Source organism: Ixodes scapularis, unplaced genomic scaffold (assembly GCF_016920785.2).
Source record: "Ixodes scapularis isolate PalLabHiFi unplaced genomic scaffold, ASM1692078v2 PGA_scaffold44__24_contigs__length_19508400, whole genome shotgun sequence".
NCBI lineage: Eukaryota > Metazoa > Arthropoda > Arachnida > Ixodida > Ixodidae > Ixodes > Ixodes scapularis.
This window is the reverse complement of record NW_024609873.1, coordinates 9729862-9748983: the sequence shown is the minus strand read 5'-3', so window position 1 is coordinate 9748983 and position 19122 is coordinate 9729862. Positions and strand designations below refer to the sequence as shown.

The following is a 19122-nucleotide window of genomic DNA, read 5'->3' as shown; positions in this document are numbered from 1 at the left end:
CTCGAGCAGGACTAGGCAGAGAAAAATCGAGGTTTGCAGGCGCGCTAAACTAAAAGTTTGGTTCTCTGAACTGGTGAAAGTGTGTTAAGTGACATTAGAATGTAAATAATGTCTGGAGACTGCACTCCCAGTTATAACCTTCAAATGTTCTCAATAGGTCTGCCTAACACTTACTACTTTTTAAAGATAAAAACCTTGTGCCGTCATCCCAAATTCAACATTTCGCAACTACATCAATGACATGCACTTCTATTGCATAAATAATTTCGCGTTATAGATACGCTCGTGCACTAGTCAGACGGAATTCCTCATTTGACTCATACATGAACACTGCTGAGGTGTTCTGAAACGTAACGCCGTCACTGAAGTCGAACCGCCGAGTAATTGCCGACGACCTAAAACAGAAGTGCGCGTGATTGCAGGGAAGCCAAAACAAAACTCAGTAATGCTATGCGAACAGCAAATCATTTTTGACACCTCTTGCAACTTGCAAGGCAGCTAGTAATCCAGCTGTATTTCTAGTGGTAGCCACAAGGATAGTGCCAAACCCTACAAAATCGGGTGACACCGTGGCAGCAGAAAATTAGCGATGCAAATTCGGCACCTCCATGCACCGCAGAGCCCTACATGAAAAACTGGGACAAATCCTTCTTACCAAAGTTTCTTCTACATACTCACCTCTGCCTCGTCATTCTGAAGTACAGAAAAAAGTCTTGCCCGTTGTCCAAACGCATGTCGCGAACTAAATGATGGTATTCACCGAAAGTTTCGCGGGAGCGGAGGAGTGATCGAACCCACTCGCGGCCGGGGTGGCGCCGTCGCTGGAGCAAGATCATGGCTGTGGTAGCCCGCACAACCAGGGGCCAGTTCGTATCACTGCCGGCCTGCGCAATGTAGCCCCGCACGCAGTCCAGGAAGAGATTCCTGAGGTTTTCTGTTTGTTGAAACCTCGACAACCCGGGGGGACACGGAAAAGCCGCGACGCTACCGCTGGACGCCGCCATGTTCGTTGTGATCATAGTTGCTTGACTTCATTCGCTCTGCAAGTCGCGGTTTCGATTGGTGCGCCGCAAGAGCCGATAGCAAGCTCCTATTGGTTCTTGACTGCGGCGGACGGCGCTTCGACGCAACTGTGTGTACAAGCTCTCCGTAAGCGTACTCCGCATCGGTCCGCAGTCGCGCTTCCGTAGCCGAACGCACCGCAGTCAAACGCAAGTGTCTGAACTGGCCTTCACTCCCAGCCTTCGGGGTCACACCTGGTCGCACTCCCAGTGACGTCATTCGGAGTGCCGTATAGCTTCCCGTGTGCTATCTCGGAGGACGCTTCCCCTCCCTCTCTCTGCGTACATTAGCGGGCGCTATGCTGCAACTTAGAACCGAGCGAGGTCAGGTAATCTTCCCGCCGTAGTTCCTTGGGCTGCCACTTGGGGCTGCAGGTGGGGGAAAAAGCTCGACTTTTGCTTTGGGATTATGCAGCGGAATCGCGACATTTTTAATGAAGGAGGTGTTTTCTCTATCCTCTGGGACACGATAAACAACGTAAAAATGACGAGATGCAAATTCTTTTAATTATAAAATCGTTGCACCGCCCCTTTAAGTACCCACGGAACTTTTTCCCAACCACACTCTACAGATAAACTCTTTTGTTGCAGACATTTCGAACCGGATGGAACACGCGCAAACGATACAAAACAACCCACACATGAGACGAGGACTTAACAATGGGACACCGCGGAACATCGCAGTGACCTTGAGAGCTATGTCCCGAATTATCCTAACAGTCGCGTCAAAGCGCACACCACCCCCCCCCCCCCCCCCCGCCCCCAAAAATAAAAAAATAAAAACAACACACAGGTGGCCTCTAAACCGTGGCGACGCACCCAGACATAAAGAGACCACAAAGAGAACACATTAAACAAATATATATATATATATATAGATGTATACATTGTGTCTCCCCCCTTCCCTCGTGAACCGAATGCGTTCGTTCAAAGTCTGAGAAACTTTTTGGAGTTGCGCCCAAGTTGCATTGATGCTTGGCTTATGTAGTTTCCAATATAACTTATTCTTATTGTTTCTTTAACAACCCTCTTAATGTCATTTCGTTCTTTATGTAGAACTTCTGTCTCTGACCAATGCGCATTACAATTATTGCATTCCTCTATGTGCTTTGCTATTTCGGAGTTCGGCGCAAGCGTGCGTACATTTCTCTTGTGCTCTAGTAACCTGTCATTGAGGCATCTTGAAGTTTGTCCCACGTACCTAAATCCACATGTCAACGGAATCTCATATACTACACTCTCTTTGCAAGGAACTGAAGGTTCCCGATGGGGCTTTCTGACAACCCTTGTGGTCCGACAGAAAGGGCGTCAACCTGCTCATTTTGAAATCTGAAGAGAACACTACGTCCACGCCGAACTTTTTTGCGAGAGCCTTTAGGTTGTGGGAAATCCCGTGGAAATACGGGATTACTGCTATCTTCTTTCGGGTGGTGCACGAAATAACCCAATCCCGATTCCCCCGTGTTGATATCCCCGCAGCGAATTCCACGCGTTATCTCCCCCGACCTCATTTCCCCCGGGTTCCAAAAACCCCGTGCCCCCATCCCCTTATCAGTTCCCCCCGTCCTCTGCCCCCAATTCTCGTTACGGGACGAAAGAAAAAGTGCATACCGAGGGTCAACAAGAACAAAGAAACCTCGAACGCGACCAGGTGAGTTCTATTTAAGGAACTTTCAACATTGGATGCTTCCCAGACGAGGTTGAGATGCAGGAGATGGAGGTCGAATTTTTAAAAACGGAAAAAGGGAAGGAGGCCTTAATACTAGATGGATTTAAGTATTGCTTTCAGCGGAAGAACCAAGATGAGAAAACTGCCTGGAGATGTGCTAAATACTGGACAGATAACTGCAAAGCAGGAGTTCTCACAAAGCGCGGAAAGGTCGTCAAGACAACACAAGGTGAGCTAATGACTTTCTTTTTTTACTTTCGCAAACTCTCGGATTGCTGTTCAGCTTGAAGGGCACTGAATGAATGAGGCTAAAATCTTCTGCGGCGTTTCATTATCATCACGTCGATGTGTTTCAGAGCACAACCATCCACCTGATAGCGGCCAACTTCGGGAAGCGCGACTGAAGAATGCATTGAAGCAAAGGGTTAGGTCGGAGCCGCATTTGCCAGCACCGCAAGTGTACAGCAGAGAGATCTTGAGCCTTGTGGGTCAAGTAATCAAAAACATTGTCTCGTCTTTACATACTATGTTTTATTACACCCGTATACGTGTTCATGGTGTCTGCGATTGAACCTTGTTTGTGACGGGACCAATTTGTTCTAGGTTGACGACACGGTGGTGGCTGAGCTGCCGACTTTTGAGAGCGTGAGGAGCACCATGTGCAGGGAGAAGAGAAAGCAGCAACCGAGCCTACCAAGGGACATGGCCGAGGTTAACCTTGGAAGACTACATACGGAGACACTCGACAAGCGAGACTTCCTGCTGTTCGACGTCAGCATAAGTGCAGGCCGTACGTGTTTTTTGCTTTTGCACGCAGGAGCTGCTTTTTCACTTTTCGGAAATGGTTGAAGTGTTCATCGATGGCACTTTTTTCTCCTGCCCGTCATTGTTTTATCAACTGGTCACAATAAGCGCCGTCAAAGAGGGTTTGAGCTTCAACGTCGCCTACTTTCTTCTACCTGGGAAGTCTCGAGAAGTATATGTGTCGGCCTTCACGAACTTCAAGACGGCGTTGGACGCTCTTCGTGCACCTCTGTCACTCAGCGTTGTCCGTACGGACTTTGAACTGGCCCTTCTGCAGGCTTTTCTTTTTCGTTTTTCCTGGAATCCGGCAGCAGGGTTGCCTTTTTCACTTCGCTCAAGCAATCTGGAGGAAGATTCAAGAACTCGGACTTGCCAAGGATTACCCGGAAGATTCTTCGGTAACGATGTTTTGTACGCCAGACAATCAGTTTGGCCTTTGTCCCGCCAGCGTTCGTACGTATTGCTTGGCGGGGCAACTGCACCACCAGCCCTTGGAGTCCCACAACTTATCCTGTACTTCGAGGATACTTGGCTCTTAGGAAACTACGACACCCAGCAGTGGAACCACCACCAAAACAGCGGAGCCCGGACAAACAACCTAAAGGTTGAGACCTGTCTGTTATTTCTGTTACTTCTGCTCTTCAAAAAAAAAAAAAAAAACCCAGTCTCAGGGTAAACGACGAAATGGTTAACCTAAAGGAGACCTGGCACCGGTCAGTTCATTTTTCAGTATGGTATAAATTTGCTATAAAAAAAATCAGAATGCTTATTTACCAGGAGTTGTAATCCTTTTGCTTTTTATTTACAGAAAAATTAACAACGCCATCGGGAAAGCGCACCCCAATGTCTACACTTTCGTGGAGCACATCAAGCGGGACGAGGCCACTAGCAGAGTCACCCTCCTCCAGGTACCCAACGGCGGCCAAGCTTGAAGGCGACAAAAGAAGTGGGAGATGAAGGACGAAGCCATCAGGAAGCTCGAGCAGCGTCTGTCCAATGGAGAGCTCAACATTCAAGAGTTCCTGAGGCTGGTGCAGCGATATTGCGGTATCTAAGTAGTGGACATTGCTTCAACAAAACTGTATACATTAACATGTTAATAAATCTCCCATAATTTGCAATATTGTCAAGCACTGAACTGACACAGGATCACGGAATAACAGTGTGCGTTGGTTTCAAAGAACATCGGAGGTGATCAACGGGCGTCCGTATCGTTTCGTCGACACTCGTTTCATCGATACTATGTTTCGTGAAAAAACTAGCTTCGTCGCACGTGCATCACAGGGACCCATGTTAATCCAGGCGGACCACCCGTCCACGCCGCCTCGCGGCGACAGACACAGGCGACTTATTACAAAAGGAAGCTAATACAAGCTGTCGGTGTAACAAACTTTTGATGAAACAATATGTCGATGAAATGGCGTTCGATCAACTGATTGACACTGGATAGAAAGGCACACAAAAGTTACAAAATGGGGGAATTGGATACGGGGGTACTGGCGCTCGGGGGAGGCAAGGCGGGGAATTTGACAACGGGGATTTTGACACTCGGGGGAAATGGCACGGGGCATTTGGGACGGAGGAACTGCCACCGGGGGAATCGTGCTACAACCCTTCTTTCTTGCTTCCTTTTCCCGTGGTTCGTTGTTAAATTTCAGTTCTAATTGTCTTTTATTGAATTCTTCTTCATATCCTTCAGATTCTAGCTTCCTCCACTGTTCTTTCACAGCACTACTCATAAAATGAGCGCATGATTTACCCAACGCGTTTGTTACTAAGGACTTAACTACCCCTGCTTTAATCGACTTGGCGTGACAACTCTTTCTACTTAACACAGGTTTTCCGGCTTTTTTCCCGTATTCCCAACAAAGACCTTGTTCGACATGTACGCGTAAATCTAGAATCTTCAATCTTCAAAGTCTGAGAAACTCAAAATTTTCAATCTTCAAAGTCTGTAAATCTTCGAAGTCTGAGAAACTCCAAAACGTTTCTCAGACTTTGAACGAACGCATTCGGTTCACAAGGGAAGGGGGGAGAGACAATGTATATGTGTAGATACATCTATATGGGTGGTTTCATCTCAAATCGTGCAGGCAAAAAGGGTCAAATTTTTAATTTCGATGAAAAAAATATATGTTATGGCGCCGTTTCTAAAAACACAGTCGCCGGAGACCGCAAGTTCGTCGGATTTTTTGTTCGTGACTTATGAATTTTTAAAGAGGCCGCGGCGAAAAGCAGTGTTTTTCACACCCGTCGTGGGTCGGATGTTTCGCTTGATCTCCCGCCGTGGATTTTCAGTCCACATTATATTATCATTTTTAAAGCACTCTGTGGACACATTTAAAAGGCTTCAATACCATAAAATAATTTTTGGCGTTTTGCTTTTTTTCTGTAAAAATGTCAAAAACGTCCCCTCGGTCAATTTTTGACGAACTTTCACAATTAATTACTGGCGATCCACTTGGGTTACATCAATACTTTTTATGTCCACAGAGAGCCCAAAACACGTTCTTTATATGTATTGTAAAATGACTTAGCTGTATAAAATATTCTTTGCGGTACGTTTACGTTAATGTTATGTGAAAACCAAAAAGTACCATTTTTGAAATTGATTTTCTCAAAAAACCCATTTTTTATTTTTTTTTATTTTTTGTTAAAATGTATATGTGATAGTCTTCTACGCGAACATCAGGGTTAGAAAGTGTATATTTTGTTTGTATGTTTTATATTTAAGCATCAATATCGTACAAAAACGTGTTTTTACGGCACGAAATGGACTTACGAATTGCGCGTCTTCACAAGCTTGGAAATAGTTTTTTTTTCAACGTTCCCACATAAAAATGAAATACAGTATTTCCACCCTGTTATATTGATTTATTATTTAAATTTTATTATAGGCGGCAAGCTACATTGGAGGAGTTCCAAAAAGAGAAAGCAACACTTCTTAACAGACCAGCAGGTGTCGTAAATTTTTAACGTGTAGGAGTCGGCAGACGACGTATTGATTCGGGGCCCTCATTGGCCTGCATGAGCGTCCCGACCTTTCGGAGCCAGCAGATGACCACGTCCTTTCGCGCTCGTTGTGTTAGACAGGACGGCCCGTGACAGTAAAGCGAGCAGGCACCCTGTGTCACGAGGAGTGAAATGGTACGATTGTGTCGTTGACGCGGTGAACAGTGACAGCCACCCAGGAGGAGTCAGTCACAGTATTGCACAAGGGAAAGCAAAGGAATCGTTGCCTGAAAGGATGAGGACACCACGGCCTTACAATATCGACGGTCAACAACTGTTCTGCCAGCCAAAACAACACCACGTGCGCGCTAAAACAGGCGGCGCGGGACAGAAATCCCACAGACGCACACACGAAAATGGGCCGGTTTCGATAGGGATGTGGGGAAATTTGAAACCAGCCATCCGTGCATGCGTGAAACGATACCGCCTGTTTGCCCCAGCTTCGAGCGCCCTATCCTTACCTTGAAACGGCCGTGCTCTCTCTCTCTCTCTCTCCGGGGAGACCCGATAGCACCGAAGGGTTATCTATTAAACTCGAGGAAGAAAACGAGAAGGGAGTGTTTAAGTTTAATTATCCCCACCAACCCGCTCATTCTGTCCTTATAAAGGGTTATCTCTTTTGGAAACAGCAAAGCCCGGAGACTGACATTAAAACGAGCGTGTTGGTAAATATACTTGTGTTTGTATTTTGCCCGGAGACTAGTTGGGTCGAAGTCAGCCTCCTTGTCAACTATAACCGTTTGTGAAGAGTGGGCTTCTCCCGAGATGAAAAGTCAGCGCCGGCTGACGTGTTCTTTTGAAAAAGGGAAGGGGAAAGAGAAAGTTTGAGTAACTGCAGAAACTACCTCGAAAGCTCCTCTCCCGATATGAAGCTTCAGGCATAGTCTCGGTTACCTTCTCGCGCATCGCCTGCTCGAATCTATTCTTCACTTTCTTTCGCACAGCCACTGTTCCGCACAGCCGTCGTGGATGTGCGTAATAGAGGGAGGAACAGATTCGAGCATCATCTGGACGCCGTCATCCTGCCAGACTTCAGTGTCGTGGGACCGACTCGTGTGTGTTTCTTCGCCCCGCTGAACTTAGTTTCTCGGGTGCGTTTTTGAACGTTTTTTTTTCAATATTTTCTTACTAACTGTTTGTTAGCACTGTTCAGTTGTTGGGTTTATTTTGTCATGGCGTAGCGGCCTAGGCGGTGATGTAGAGAGCGTGTTCGCACGCATTTTGTTGCGTCCCGTTTAGGGAATGCCCGGAGGAGTTGGTTTTTGTTCTTGCCATGTGCGGCTGAGTTTTCCCGTCTTTATTAAATTATTGATTTTTTTTTTTGTTTTACCTTTACGTGCCGTCGACTTCTTTGTCTGACTCTCCACCAGACGTGGACCTATCGCCTTGCCACCACTCGAAGCTAGATCATTTTTTTAACGCAATTTTCGTTAAGATCGGAGTTGAGCAATTTAATTCCTATTTATTTATTTTTATTTCCTACCCCTCTTCATGACACACTCTCTGTGTGTTTCGGGCCGTTTCTGTGTCGCCACTTTTGGGTATTACGGAAGTGAAAGGACATTCCCTGGTGACCTGTGCGATGTGCGGTGAACAAACCCCCAGTGTTTGGTTTCGGAAAGAATTGTATATAACATATCGACGGATGTGGTGGCTTTCTTTGTCTTACTAATATGACAGCTATAGCTAGTCGTGCTAGTTTACTGTGAAAGGTTTATAAATCGAAACAATACAACGTCTGTGCCTTTTGGTTATTGAAAGTCTTCTAGGCCTGCTGATTTGGTTAGATATGTATCTCGTGGTTCCCGCTCTTATCAAAGGTAACCGGACAAAAGCTCACCGGACAAAAGCTCACCGGACAGAAGCTCACCGGACAAACGCTCACCGGACAAAAGCTCACCCGTTTTTTCACAGACCCGGACAAAAGCTCACCTCATTTTTTTTTCATTACCCGGGCGAAACACGGGCTGAAATAAAATGCGGACGCGATGGACATTGCACCATTTTTAGGTGAACTTGTACCCCATCCCACGCAAGGGTTTACTGCGGATTATCGAATACCATTTCGTCGAAACATGTTTTAGAGAACGGGCACGTTTTATCGAAGCGCTGTTTAGAGAAAGCAGAGCCTCAATTTAGAAATATGCCTTTTATCGAAAAGGGGACGCTGTTTAGAAAAGGCTTTTCTACTTCGCGCGTGTATCACTAGTGCGCGTGTTAACCCAAGCCCCCTGCTGCGCTCCCGCCACTTCGCGGCGGCAGTCTGCGGCGGCTCATTACAAAAATGTTAGCTCACCTGACTTATCCGTACATCCCGCTTCGCGGTGGCCGAATTCGCTAAAAGGAGGCTCATCGCCTTTTTCTCTAAACTTGGTTTCTCTAGAAGACCAACATGAAATTTTTTTCTGGTGAGCTTTTGTCCGGGTCTGTTAAAAGATGGGTGAGCTTTTGTCCGGTGAGCTTCTGTCCGGTGAGCTTTTGTCCGGTGAGCTTTTGTCCGGTGAGCTTTTGTCCGGGATTCCTTATCAAAACATACATAAATATTCAATACCACAAAATTCGTTTATAATTGATTACAAAATGCAGAAGAAATTTCAAGAAAACTTTTTCACAATTCATAGAGACGCATGGGTCGCGATGTCTGACTTAGGTCTTGCAAAACAAAGACGTTTTTTTTCGATATTGAGGCCTAAATATAAAACATACAAACAAAATATACACTTTCTAGGATTAATTTTCGTGTAGACAACTATCATATCTACATTTGAACAAAAAATAAAAAAAATAAAAAATGGGTTTTTTGAGAAAATCGATTTCAAAAATGGTACTTTGTGGTTTTTGCATAATATTAACGAAAACGTACCGCAAAGGATATTTTATACAGCCAAGGCATTTTATAATAAATATAAAGAGTGTGTTTTGGGCTCTCCGTGGACATAAAAAATATCGATGTAACCCAAGTAGATCGCCAGTTATTAATTGTCAAAGTTCGTCAACAATTGACCGAGGAGGCGTTTTTGACATTTTTACAGAAAAAAAGGAAAACGCCTAAAATTATTTCATGGTATTGGAGCCTTTTAAATATGTCCACAGAGTGCTTGAAAAAATATAATATAATCTGGACTGAAAATCCATGGCGGGAGATCAAGCGAAACATCCGACCCACAGCGAGTGTGAAAAACACTGCTTTTCGCCGCGGCCTCTTTAAAAATTCATAAGACGAGAACAAAAAATCAGACGAACTTGCGGTTTGTGGTGACTGCGGTTTTAGAAACGGCGCCATAACATATATTTTTTTTCATCGAAATTCAAAATTCGACCCTTTTCGCCTGCACGATTTGAGATGAAACCACCCATATATATATATATATATATATATATTTTTTTTTTTTTTTTAATGTGCTTGTAATCGCGGTTTCGAGATCACTTGGGTGTGTTTTCCAAAAAAAAGGGAAAAAAAGGCGTTCTCTTTGTGTTCTCTTTATGTCTGGGTGCGTCGCCACGGTTTAGAGGCCACCTGTGTGTGTTTTTTTTGTGTGTGTTTTTTTTTTTTTTTGGGGTGTGTGCGCTTTGACGCGACTGTTAGAATAATTCGGGACATATCTCTCTCAAGGTCACTGCGATGTTCCGCAGTGTCCCATTGTTAAGTCCTCGTCTCATGTGTGGGTTGTTTTGTATCTTTTGCGCGTGTTCCATCCGGTTCGAAATGTCTGCAACAAAGGAGTTTATCTGTAGAGTGTGGTTGGGAAAAGGTTCCGTGGGTACTTAAAGGCTGTTAGAGAAATAAACCAGTTAGCTGAGTTTGAGACGTTCTCTGTGGCTGTTCCTTCTACTGAAAGTTGTTCCGATTTCTTCCACCGCAGTCTCAGGTGTAATACGACATGATGATTTTTAACAATGACGAAGTTGGGAGGCTGAAGATACAGAATAATACAGTTGAGAGAGCTAGTAAATACAAGTATCTAGGAGTATGGATATGTGATGGTGCAGAATATCTCAGTGAGCATGAAAAGTATATAATAGGTAAGGGCAACAGAAATGGAGCTGTAATGAAAAATAGAGCACTTTGGAATTACAACTGGTATGAGGCGGTGAGAGAGATTTGGAAAGGGGTCATGGTGCCTGGCTTGACTTTTGGAAACGCAGTGCTATGCATGAAAAGTAACAAAAACAGTTAATTTTGGCAAACTTCATTTGGTAGTACAGTGGTACAGCGCTTACGAATTGGCACATTTGCATAAAACTGTAGACCCGCAAAAAAAAAACACATATTCTGCTTTGTCAGCAGAGGCCCTTTTTCTAAATTTCACCTTTGATTTTCCATAAAAAAAGTTTGAATATAGGCGAAATCACGAATTTGTTCATAGTCAAAACCGAGTATTTTGACCCCTTTTGGCAGACATTTAGGCCGATATTTTTAGTATGAAATGGAGATTACTGTCCTAGGTCCTGATTATTAGCCCACATCTTCGCTAATTGGGCCTAATTATTAAAAAAATCATAAAAAATACAGAAGATATAAACTGGATGTCCTGTTGCGCCCTCTATGTGGTGGCGGCTGAAATGTGACTACGCGAGGCTCAGGAAACCGCCGAGGATGGCGCTGATTCCAGCTGTGGTTGCCAGCTTCGGAAACTGGTTGTATAGACCCTTTCAGGCAACATTTCATGGGCGCCGCCATCTTCACGTCACGTGACCCTGCCGCCATAGCCGACCTTCAGTTTCTCGCCGTTCTTCCGCGTTGTGTGCTGCACAGGCCACTATCGGAGCTTTGTTTTCGTGTTCTTTTACATTCCGCGTTGAAATTGTGTGTTTTCTTTAGGTCTTTTTGATATTTCGGGCTTTCATTTAATCATTTGATATCTATATTTCAACACCAGCTCTTGTATTTTCGTATTTATGAAATGGAATCGGACAGCGAATGGATCGACGATACAAGATTATGGCTTCAGAGACCATATAAGTTCAGCCCATTCTAACGTTTTTCTCGGTAATAAAGGGCAGTCTACACCATTGCGACATATGCAAATTTTAACTGACGCAGTACGGCTATCCAGCCGTGCTTCTCGCTGCATGTGCGCGCTCATTTCCGTGAAGCCGACCCGCATGTAAGCGATTTAGCGTGCGACGAGAACGACTAGAGTCAGCGACGGAGATTTCTTACTGCCGCCCGTCACGTCGCTCGGTTTTTTTGGGTTTCTAGAAAACGTCGCTCACCGTCTTGGTAGCTTGCTCCCGTCGCTTCCATGCGGTTTGCCTCGTCGGGCGACTGATTGAGTGACAGCGAAGCGGGTCGCCGTCGCTTGTCTCGTTGCTCGCCAAATCGCTTGCATGCAGTTTATAGTTAATATCGAGGTGCCAATGGTTCAATGTTGTGTGCTTGTAAATTAATTGAGTATAAACTGCATATAAGCGATTTGGCGAGCGAGGAGATAAGCGACGGCGACCCGCTTCGCTGTCGCTCGGGCAGTCGCGCGACGAGGCAAACCGCATGGAAGCGACGGAGCAAGCGACCAAGACGGTGAGCGACGTTTTCTAGAAATCCCAAAACCAAGCGATGCGACGGGCGACGGTGAGAAATCTCCGTCGCTCGTCTCGTCGCACGCTAAATCGCTTACATGCGGGTCGGCTTTACGGAAACGAGCGCGCACATGCAGTGAGAAGCGCGACTGCGATAGCCTTACTGCGTCAGTTGAAATTTACATATGTCGCAATAGTGTTGACTGCCCTTTATTAGCGACAAAAACGTAAGAATGGGATGAACTTACATGGTCATTGAAGCCTCATAATCTTGTATCGTCTATCCATTCGCCGTCCGATTCCATTCCATAAATAAGAAAATACAAGAGCTATGTCGAAATATGGATATCAAATGATTAAATAAAAGCCCTAAATATCGAAAAGACGTAAAGAAAACGAAAGATTTCAGCGCGGAACGTAAAAGAAGACAAAAACGAAGCTCCGGTAGTGGCCTGTGCTGCACACAACGCGGAGCAACGGCGAGAAACTGAAGGTCGGCTATGGCGGCCCGGAAAGTGCGCGGAGGGCGCGCCGACTGGTGGCAGCTCGAGTAACTGACTCGCTGAAAGCGTCTATACTTGGTAATTAAAAACAGCGCGGAAAGACGAGGACCCAGTGCGAGGACCAGACAAGAAGTGACACGGACGTAGCGCTGGCTTCTTGCGTTTCTTGCAAAATAACGTGCTGGAAAACTTGGTTGAAACTCGTGAGGTCCTCTATAACACGATGCTTTCTGATAATATAGCTTTTAGGAAAAGGTTCAATCGCTTTCATATTGTCAAACGATTTTTTTTATGCGAGCCTCCACCGGTTCAGTCTGCTGAATAAATCGTTCACACAATCGATATCGAAGTTTTAAATTACCGAAATGCCAAAATCGCCAGTTCCGCGTCGATACGCAGCATGACGCACGTGCTTCTGGTGCGTGTGCACGTACGTGTTTACTGCGTGGTTCTTCGGTTGCTGCGAGTTTTCGCGTATTTATTGTGCACTGCTTACTTCCGTCTGCGCATGCCTCTCATCGTTGTAACTACCCCTGCTCTGTAGCGTGAAGTTTTTTGTCTGTCTTTTCATTCGCTGACTAAGCTCGTGTCGGTGTTCTTCCTACTGGCTGCTGTTCGTGTTTGCGTATCGTGTGTGTCGCTTTGATTACTAGGTCCCCTGTTTATGGGGCGGAGCAAGCGGTGGGCGTCGCGCCAGGGGTGGGTCTTGATTGGGGAAACAGCTTAGCAGCCGACTTCGGCGCGTTTCTTCTGCGCACGCGCGTACTCTCGTTGATATCGCTACTTCGCGCCGTGACGATGCGCTGATCTACAGGCCGGTCGGCGCTCGCGTGATATTGCTGAAAATTCTCGAGCGTGTATTTACGTTTCGAAAGCCATAATAGAATTAAAGTGGACATTTGGCCGGCAGCCGGCATACCGTGGCTCTGAAAACAGGTTGCTAGGAGTGCCCTCTCATTCGCTGGTTTCACGCTGGGTGCGCGCAGTCCGTGCTCCTGGCCGCCCCGGCCGCCCAAATGCGTTTTTCTGATGCTTGTTTTGTTTTGAATAAACAATAAATTCCTGCTGATATTTTCCTTCATAATCTTCACACTTGACAACTCTTTAGTGTTCGAAGGAACTCCGTCAAATTTGATGATAATGCATGTGTAAGTACAACTGAACCTCATAGGCTACGTTTACATGGATGCGACTGCAGCGCATCGGATCCAGTTAACGAATCGAATCGGTCCATGTAAACAAGTCGGATCGGATCGGATCGGATGCGATCCGATCCGCTGGGACGGGGTGGTTTGAGATGGTCAATCCGAATCGAGACTCTCCATGTATACGCTAGCGGATCGAATCGAGTGCTCGAGCGATGGATTACAAGAGCTTTGCTTCGCCTGCCGCTAGGCAAACCGGACACCTCGAAAACAATCTGAAGGTCACGAGGTTTGCGTTGTGATCCTTCGACACGGGGTGCCGCTGCTGGTCGATCCGAATCCTTGTAAACTTAGTGGTTGAAGTGGATCCGATTCTCTAACTGGATCCGATGCGCTGCTGTCGCATCCATGTAAACGTAGCCATAGTTGCGAAAATACATTTCCTGGATTATCTGCACCTTTCTGATAATATGATCGGTCTCCATAAATTGCACTTCCCTGCTTCGGGAGTACGGCCAGCGGTGGTTCTCTGTCGGTCATCGAACCTCACACACGTGAAGCGTCGTCAAAGCTGTGATATACCGGGCGTTTTATTATGTTTTTTTTTTTGTTTGTTTGTTTTTCCTGAAAGAAATGATACTTCTGGTATTCCTACGGGATAAGATTATCGGCTGCGGCGGACGTAAAGGAATGAGCGTAAATTGACAGTTAGTGGCCTAATAAACTAAAATTTGCCTCTTAGAATGGATGCTTGGGCGAGTTGGATATTCATTGTAGGAGAAGCGCTAAAGTAGACTCACTCACCCTCACACTCACACTCACACTCACACCAGAAAAACGGTCACTCACGTCGCGCTGCCTTTCAACATTAACTGCATTGCAGAAGTGTAGTAAATTGGGCGAGTTGGTATGATGACATGATGAACAGAACAGCGCACACAAAGACAAGGACAAAGAAAAGGAACATGCAGGACACACAAGCGCTGACTCGCAACTGAATTTATACACAAAAGAAAGAAGAAGAAACCGTTCTGAAAGACACGCAGGTCACGCAGTGCTTATGACACGCGACACAACACCATCTAACTGCAATGTCTTTGCCCCATAGTCCTTTCTAAAAACAAGGTTTCAGTGTTTAGTAGTGTCACTGATGGGTGGCTGACGCAGCAGTCCCCTAGGCTGTTGATGCAATGTGCTTCTAAGATTTCGCGAGTTGTCTTGTCTCGATAGCGTCCAATTATTGTTGTGCCTTTTAGAATCGGAGCACACGAGCAGGAATTGCAGTGAACGGGAAGGTGACCACTTACCGTAGATTTTAGCGAACGATCATGCTCGAGAAGGCGATCGTTTAGGCACCGTCCGGTTTGGCCCACATAACTTTTACCACACGTTAATGGGTTTTTTGTACACCACGCCAATTGAACATGGCACATAAGGGTGGCTGTGGCGTTTCTGGCACTTGCCTTTGTTGAGGTTATCCGCTATCGAGCGAACCTTTGAACAGATTTGCGCCATTCTTTTTGGAGCCGAAAACACCACAGGCACATCGTACCTTTGGGCTGCTCTTTTTAAATTATGAGAGGTTTTGTGCATGTATGGTACAACAACCTTTCGTTTCTGTAGATCTCGAGGTTTCTTTCTCCGAATCTCTTTAGTCTTGCGTACTAAGACCGCCACCACCTCGTTTAAGACCTGTGATGGAAAGCCCGACTTTTGAAGTCTCTCAACTTGAGCATTAAAACTTTCACGAACAGTGTGAAAGCAGGACTTCGTAAGTGCAGCCCCAAGTATGGTAACCGCAATCCCCCTTTTAACAACTTTCGAATGTGCGGATGTGTAGTGAAGGATGCCCTTTTTTGACCTAGGAGAGAAACTCCAGCAGATATGGTTTGTATGAAGAGATAACGAAAGGTCCAGGAACTGTAACTATCCGTCCGAAGGTTTTTCAACAGTGAATTTAAGACCAAAGCCGCACCTGGAAAATCCGCTCATAACCTTATCAACGTAATCACCTTCAACAGACTTGGGATACACTAGCAAAAAATCGTCAACGTATCGGAACACCTTTGACACTTCTGATGTGCTAAGGGCACCTTCAATAGCTCTATCAACACTTGCTAGAAAGATATCACTAAGAACGGGGGCCACGCATGATCCTATGCACACACCTGACCGCTGCGTAAAGGTACCATTGTTCCAGCCAACGATCATAGAGTTCAAATAGAATTGCAGAAGTTCTAGAAAGCCTTCTAAAGAAACACCACTAGAGTTTCTGAAGGAGAGCTCCCCTTGCTCTTCAATGCAGGACTTGACTGAGGCAAGTAATGCTTAATCTTGAGGTGTTCTTTAGTGTGAAAACCCATAAGGAAGCCTGCCCATTCCGTGCCATCATCACTGAGAGAGGCACGTGGCAGCGCCAGATGGCGGGCTTTCTTCAAAAACACCTATCAGGTTTGCAAATCGAGGACCCCTTTTTAGTCAGCAATTCTGAAGCAGTAGTGGAAGCTTTCAAGAACAATAATTTCAACAACCACTCTGTGTTCAGTGTTGACGTGCAAGACCTTTTTTATTCTCTTCCACACCAAGCATTACTTGCCTCAGTCAAGTCCTGCATTGAAGAGCAAGGGGAGCTCTCCTTCAGAAACTCTAGTGGTGTTTCTTTAGAAGGCTTTCTAGAACTTCTGCAATTCTATTTGAACTCTATGATCGTTGGCTGGAACAATGGTACCTTTACGCAGCGGTCAGGTGTGTGCATAGGATCATGCGTGGCCCCCGTTCTTAGTGATATCTTTCTAGCAAGTGTTGATAGAGCTATTGAAGGTGCCCTTAGCACATCAGAAGTGTCAAAGGTGTTCCGATACGTTGACGATTTTTTGCTAGTGTATCCCAAGTCTGTTGAAGGTGATTACGTTGATAAGGTTATGAGCGTATTTTCCAGGTGCGGCTTTGGTGTTAAATTCACTGTTGAAAAACCTTCGGACGGAAAGTTACAGTTCCTGGACCTTTCGTTATCTCTTCATACAAACCATATCTGCTGGAGTTTCTCTCCTAGGTCAAAAAAGGGCATCCTTCACTACACATCCGCACATTCGAAAGTTGTTAAAAGGGGGATTGCGGTTACCATACTTGGGGCTGCACTTACGAAGTCCTGCTTTCACACTGTTCGTGAAAGTTTTAATGCTCAAGTTGAGAGACTTCAAAAGTCGGGCTTTCCATCACAGGTCTTAAACGAGGTGGTGGCGGTCTTAGTACGCAAGACTAAAGGGATTCGGAGAAAGAAACCTCGAGATCCACAGAAACGAAAGGTTGTTGTACCATACATGCACAAAACCTCTCATAATTTAAAAAGAGCAGCCCAAAGGTACGATGTGCCTGTGGTGTTTTCGGCTCCAAAAAGAATGGCGCAAATCTGTTCAAAGGTTCGCTCGATAGCGGATAACCTCAACAAAGGCAAGTGCCAGAAACGCCACAGCCACCCTTATGTGCCATGTTCAATTGGCGTGGTGTACAAAATCCCATTAACGTGTGGTAAAAGTTATGTGGGCCAAACCGGACGGTGCCTAAACGATCGCCTTCTCGAGCATGATCGTTCGCTAAAATCTACGGTAAGTGGTCACCTTCCCGTTCACTGCAATTCCTGCTCGTGTGCTCCGATTCTAAAAGGCACAACAATAATTGGACACTATCGAGACAAGACAACTCGCGAAATCTTAGAAGCACATTGCATCAACAGCCTAGGGGACTGCTGCGTCAGCCACCCATCAGTGACACTACTAAACACTGAATCCTTGCTTTTAGAAAGGACTATGGGGCAAAGACATTGCAGTTAGATGGTGTTGTGTCGCGTGTCATAGGCACTGCGTGACCTGCGTGTCTTTCAGAACGGTTTCTTCTTCTTTCTTTTGTGTATAAATTCAGTTGCGAGTCAGCGCTTGTGTGTCCTGCATGTTCCTTTTCTCTGTCCTTGTCTTTGTGTGCGCTGTTCTGTTCATCATGACATTAACTGCATTTTCGTCTTCTTTCGTTTTTCTTTTACCCGTATTGTCACTTCGTTCTCTTCTGTACAAAACAATTAGCGATGTCTATCGCACATTACCTACGAGAATCAAGATATAACAATTATTTTTCCGTCAGCGTTATGGATGGACTACTAACACAGGTGTCGCTCCTTTTTATGATGTTAGCTGCCTCTATTATCTCACGTGTTACCTGATGATGGTTCTTTCCGATTATGGTGCTATTTTTGAAGTCCGCGGCGCACCCACAGTCACGGCAGTGAATGCCCAAAAGTCCCAAGTTTGCTAATCGGGTGTTGTTGTTGTGTTCTCTTAATCTGTCTTTAATACATCTTCCAGTTTGTCCTATGTACTGTTTGCCGCATGATAGGGAAAAGGAATAAATCACTCCTTCTGAGCAAGGTATGTATGGGGTTCTATGCTTTTTAGTGCAGACGGTATTAGTTTTTGGTATGGCGTTAACTTTTTTACATAAGCCTGATAGTTTGATGGGGGCGGAAAAGACTACATCGATGTTTGCGCGATTCCCAATCTTCTTCAGGTTATGTGAAATGTTATGAATGTAGGGGATGGCTACCGGTCTCTGGTTACTGAATCTTTCGCGTGGCTTGCGGGATGTGATTTGACCTTTTTTAATCTGTTTAAACTTTAAGGAGACTTTCGGCGACTGAAGTTAATATATGTGAAGGATATCCCGCTTTTAGTATACTAGATACTTGTCCTGTGAAGCCTGTTAGGCCTGAATGCGGGCAGGACTTGACGTGCTCGTCAAGTTTAAAACATACTTAAACCCTTTGGAGATTACGCACGAGCTTCCAGAGCTAGGATCCTTAATATTTCTGGATATAAGATTGTCTCTTCAGCCCCGTCATGCCTGTTGGTCGTATGAGCCAAGAGGGAAAAAACCACTCCTCAATTATAATTCGGCGCATTCTAAATTGGTAAAGAGAGGCATAGTTAATCAGTGCTTCAAAAACTCTATTTTCAAGTCCTGCCCGCATTCAGGCCTAACAAGCTTCACAGGACAAGTATCTAGGATACTAAAAGCGGGATATCCTTCACATATATTAACTTCAGTCGCCGAAAGTCTCCTCAAACAGATTAAAAAAGGTCAAATCACATCCCGCAAGCCACGCGAAAGATTCAGTAACCAGAGACCGGTAGTCGTCCCCTACATTCATAACATTTCTCATAACCTGAAGAAGATTGGGAATCGCGCAAACATCGACGTAGTCTTTTCCGCCCCCATCAAACTATCAGGCCTATGTAAAAAAGTTAACGCCACACCAAAAACTAATACCGTCTGCACTAAAAAGCATAGAACCCCATACATACCTTGCTCAGAAGGAGTGATTTATTCCTTTCCCCTATCATGCGGCAAACAGTACATAG

The 19122-nt window shown here is 45.4% G+C and overlaps 1 pseudogene; it reads left to right on the top strand.

Annotated features, from left to right (window-relative positions):
- The first annotated feature begins 4202 nt into the window (after positions 1–4202).
- Positions 4203–4682, top strand: LOC121837481 (annotated as a pseudogene).
- Positions 4683–19122: the final 14440 nt, after the last annotated feature.